Raw genomic sequence first — 5,713 nt, 5'->3', positions numbered from 1 at the left:
CATGCCGTGGCAGTCGTACAGGGTGACGGGGCTGTTGTGGGACACGGCGTCGAAGCAGACCTTCTTGGTGTGCATGGGGTCGCCCACCCGGATGTCCTCTCTCCAGCCGAACGTGAACACCTGCGGGAGACGAAGCGGAGCCGTCACCCTCTTTCTAGCCAGACCTTCCTCCACAGCGCGCCGGAGGAGGGTCTGGTGAGTCCACACGGGCTCTGGTTCATTGGCATTTCTTTAAACCAATCACAATCACATTGGGCGGGGCTAAGCGCCGGACGGAGCCACGGTGCCGCTGCTGAATAGTCTCAGGGAGGGGAGTTGTTTTGGTGGAACATGTGTAGGTTCAGAAGTTGTTTTAGTCGTCAACACAAACTCAGATTGGACAGATAGTCTAGCTAGCTGTCTGGATTTACCCTGCAGAGGAGCGTGAGAGAACCAGTGAACACAGATATCCTAGATATACTGCACGTTAGCCATGATACACGACATCAGCAAGCAAAGGGGAAGGCAAAGAGCACAAAAAAAAAGAGCAAAAAAACGGGGACAGCAAAGCGTGAAAAAGGGGAGGCATAGGTAGATGAAACATGGTGACAGCAGTGCGGGGTCTACAACAAGGACAAACAGTACACCGTGAAAACCAGGAGATAACACAACAAAGTAGACGGAACAGAGTGACCGAAAAGTGGTGGGTGATGACAAAGGAGACCACATTGTATGAAATAAAGGAGGTGTGGCCGATAGAAATTCGACTAACAGGATACACAAAATGGCAAAACGAAAACATTAGGTCAAACAAAGCAAATAGAAAAAATGGGTCACAGAGAGGCGACAATGTTTTACCAATGTTATGGCACCACAAAGATCGATTTTTGTCAACTAGTAACACGAAAAGGAAGGGCAAGGTTTTTCCACTATCACCGTCCTTTGACCAAAATCGAGGCATGCGGGGAATATAGCAAACCTTTTTAATGAGCAGTATGTGGATACTGCAACCGTTTAACCAAGATGTGTGGGTTGTTGGGTAGTGTGTGGGTAAACAGAAAAGTGTCGACCTTTAAACCAGAAATGGTGGGTGTGTGGTGGGTGGTGGTGGGGGGGTGGATGGTGAGTGGATACTTGCACACCAATGATAAATTTAAATGAGAGGTGTGATGTGTGGGGTAACTGCAGCCTGGTGTATAAAAATGGAGATGGTGGTGTGGTGTTTCACTTTCACCAATAATTAAACAAGTGTGTGGTGTAAATACATAAAAAGAAGGCAAAAGAGAAAAAAAAAGAAAAAAAGAGTGTTTGTCATAAAACAGCGGCGCCGTTTACAACTGAGATGGTGGTTGTGTCAATTGTACTGAAAGCAACAAAACGGTTGTCATGGGGTGAAGACTGGTGATGTGAGGGAAGGGTACTGCACGTTTTTAAATGAATTGTGATGTGGTGTAGGATGAAAGGTAAAACGCTGGAGGGGAGCAGGCCTTTGAGAAATAGTGAATGAGTGGAGTGATGGTGAGTAGTGACTGTAAAAGAAGGAGTGAAAAGATGGAACCAGGGAAACCTTTAAAAAAATGACATGTTTGTGGTATGAGCGAGGCCTCTACATGAGATGTTGTAGTGTGTACTGAGCGACCTAGATATCAAAGTGATCTGGTATATATGTGTTACGGGGACAGGGGAGGGAAAGAAAAAACAAACAAATTACACAGATGAGCTGTGGTGTTAAGGTGGATCCCGAAAAGAAATGAAAGGGAGGAAGGGCACGGAGAACAACTAAAAAAAAGAAGAAGAAAAATGATGTGAAGTAAGAGAGGCCGGATGGTGTTGGGTATCACTGCCCTTATGAATAAATAAACTGTTGTGGTACTGCACCTTATAACAAGATGTATGTGGTACTGCACCTTTAAATGAGATGTGTGTGTGTGTGTGTGTGTGTGTGTGTGTGTGTGTTGTGGTGTGTTGCCCCTGTCCATGGCCTCCAGCTGACCTCGGCCCGGCCCTTCACACAGCTGCTCCAGGCGGTGGACTATACCCGACACAAAGTGCTTACTCTCCAGACACTGCCGCTGCCTGCCGCGTTTACGTATCTGCAACACACCCACACACACACACACACACACACCCACACACACCACACACACCACACACACACACACACACACACACACACACACACACAACACACACACACACACACACACACACACACACCACACAACACACAACACACACACACACAACAATGTTAGAGAGCTAGGGCTTTAAGCCTCATGTTGCCTCTTCGTCGACTTTGTTCTTCACGTATTTGTCACTTTTGTCCAGTTTTTTGTCACTTTTTTGATGTTTTGTTGTTTTTCTTTTTGCACTTTTGGATGAGTTGTTCTTTTTTCCCCACTTTTTTGTAAACATTTGTCAATTTTTCTATGTTCATACATATCCCCCCCCCCCCCCCATATATGCCCCGCCTCCCCCCATCCCGTCCCCCCCCCCCCAACCCCAAAATGCTATAAAATTGAATAAATTGAAAAAAAAAGTAGTGAACTGATCACGTTATGTTTTGTTTTGTTGACAATGTGGTTGAAACAAACCCACATTTTCTGATATAGAAACTTATTGAAAACGGGTCAAATTTGTTTATCTGGGTCAAAATTTAAACTTAAATTGTTTTTTCTCACTTTTCCCAAGTTTTTTCTCACTTTTTTTGTCACTTTTTGTCACTTTTTGTTGCTTTTTTTGCACTTTTTGAAAATGTCTGTTCTTTTTTTCCCCACTTGTTTTTGTTGACATTTGGTCAATTTTTCAATGTTCACGTTGCCGAAATTTGAAGAAATAAATGAGGACGACGTGATCTGGAATAAAATGCTTTAAACAATAGGCTCTCTCTCTTATTTTTCAAAGAAAAAGCTTGCGTCAACTTTCATGCTAATGAAATACTTAAATATTTGAATTTAAGACACAATGAGATGACTGTACCTCCCCCCAGGCGGCAGCAGGGGGCTCCACCATTGGGTAGTGTTTGGGCAGATCCCAGGCCACCTCCCTCATGAACCACTTGAAGTTCTTGCAGTTGAGGCGGTTCCTCAGCTCCTTCTGGGCCGCCATGTCGCCCGCTGACAGGTGGCGGTACTCGGGCCGGCGCTGGTAGATGTACTCGGCGTACTCGTCCATCCACACCTCCGCCACGCGCTTCAGGTTCTGAAATCAGAGGGAAGCAAAAGATTTCAACCCAACGAAGCTACAAACGACAAATTCTTCGCAGTAGGCCTGGAACAATTACTACGGTTTATTTAACAGCGATTAATTTAACAACATTAGCTAAGGTCTTATGGCAAATGATTTTGTTTAGATATGCCAAAATGTAATTATATCAGTATTTATTTATTGGACTATGTACTGTATACATACATATATACACACATATCTATACATACATATATATTTATGTACACACACACACACACACACACACACACACTCCCTATTGTTAGGGACCAGATTGCGTTAGCTGCCGGTCACATGGTCTCTAACGGTCCCTCACGGTGAATTCTGAACGGGTCACTAGGTTAGTCTGGGTCACTGGGTTAGTCTGGGTCAGGGTCACTAGGTTAGACTGGGTCACTAGGTTAGTCTGGGTCACTAGGTTAGTCTGGGTCAGGGTCACTAGGTTAGCTATGTCTTAAGCCTCAATTTTGTGCCCCTTCTCGTCGACTTTGTTCTTCACGTATTTTGTCACTTTTGTCCAAGTTTTTGTCACTTTTTTTGGATGTTTTGTTTGTTTTCTTTGGCACTTTTGGATGATTTTGTTCTTTTTTCCCCACTTTTTTTTAAACATTTTGTCAATTTTTTCTATGTTCATACATCCCCCCCCCCCCCAACCCCAAAATGCTATAAAATTGATAATTGAAAAAAAAAGTAGTGAACTGATCACGTTATGTTTTGTTTTTGTTGACAATTGTGGTTGAAACAAAACCCACATTTTCTGTATAGAAACTAATTAAAACGGGTCAAATTGTTTATCTGGGTCAAATTTAAACTTAAATTGTTTTTTTCTCACTTTTCTCCCAAGTTTTTTTCTCACTTTTTTTGTCACTTTTTGTCACTTTTTGTTGCTTTTTTTGCACTTTTTGAAAATGTCTGTTCTTTTTTTCCCCACTTGTTTTGTTGTGACATTTGGTCAATTTTTCAATGTTCACTTTGCCGAAATTTGAAGAAAAAATGAGGACGGACGTGACTGGATAAAATGCTTTAAACAATAGGCTCTCTCTCTTATTTTCAAAGAAAAGCTTGCGTCAACTTTCATGCTAATGAAATACTTAAATATTTGAATTTAGACACAATGAGATGACTGACCCCCCCCAGGCGGCAGCAGGGGCTCCACCATGGGTAGTGTTTGGGCAGATCCCAGGCCACCTCCCTCATGAACCACTGAAGTTCTTGCAGTTGAGGCGGTTCCTCAGCTCCTCTGGGCCGCCATGTCGCCCGCTGACAGGTGGCGGTACTCGGGCCGGCGCTGGTAGATGACTCTGCGTAACTCGTCCTCACACCTCCGCCACGCGCTTCAGGTTCTGAAATCAGAGGGAAGCAAAAGATTTCAACCCAACGAAGCTACAAACGACAAATTCTCGCAGGAGGCCTGGAACAATTACTACGGTTTATTTAACAGCGATTAATTTAACAACATTAGCTAAGGTCTTATGGCAAATGACTTTGTTTAGATATGCCAAATGTAATTATATCAGTATTTATTTATTGGACTATGTACTGTATACAACCTATATACACACTACTATACATACATATATTTTTGTACACACACACACACACACACCACACACACATCCCTATTGTAGGGACCAATTGCGTTAGCTGCGCGGTCACATGGTCTCTAACGGTCCCTCACGTGTATTCTGAACGGTCACTAGGTTAGTCTGGTCCTGGGTTGTCGGGTCAGGGTCATAGGTTAGACTGGTCACTAGGTTAGTGCACTAGTAGGTTGGTCAGGGTCTAGTTAGTCTGGTCTAGATTCGTCTGGGTCCTAGGTTGTCTGACAGTTTGTGTAATGGTGTAAGTCTGGATCAATGGGTTGTCTGGGTCAGGGTCACTAGGTTGATCCTGGGTCACTAGGTTCGTCTGGTAGGTCACTAGTTTAGTCTGGGTCACTAGGTTAGTCTGGGTCACTAGATATGTCTGGGTCACTAGGTTAGTCTGGGTCACTAGGTTAGTCTGGTAGTCACTAGGTTAGTCTGGGTCACTAGTTGTCGGGTCAGGGTCACATAGGTTTAGTCTCTGGTCACTAGGTTAGTCCGGGTCACTAGATTAGTCTGGGTCACTAGTCGTCATGGTAGTCTGGATCAATGGGTTAGTCTGGGTCAATGGGTTAGTCTGGGTCAGGGTCCACTAGGTTAGTCTGGTCACTAGGTTGTCTGGGTCAGGGTCACTAGGTTAGTCTGGGTCACTAGGTTTAGTCGGTCACTAGATTAGTCTGGATCAATGGTTAGTGGATCGAAGGGTTAGTCTGAATCATGTGGTCCTGGATCAATGGGTAGTCTGGGTCAGGGTCACTAGGTTAGTTGGGTCATAGGTTAATCTGGGTCATGGTCACTAGGTTAGGTCTGGGTCACTAGTTAGTCTGGGTCCTAGGTTAGTGGGTCAGGGTCACTAAAAACAAAAAAAAAAAAAAAAACAAAAAGAATAGGTTTAGTCTGGGTCCTAGTTAGATCTGGGTCAT

Source organism: Etheostoma spectabile, chromosome 13 (assembly GCF_008692095.1).
Source record: "Etheostoma spectabile isolate EspeVRDwgs_2016 chromosome 13, UIUC_Espe_1.0, whole genome shotgun sequence".
NCBI lineage: Eukaryota > Metazoa > Chordata > Actinopteri > Perciformes > Percidae > Etheostoma > Etheostoma spectabile.
The sequence above is the reverse complement of the archived record's forward strand: the minus strand, read 5'-3'. Positions refer to the sequence as shown.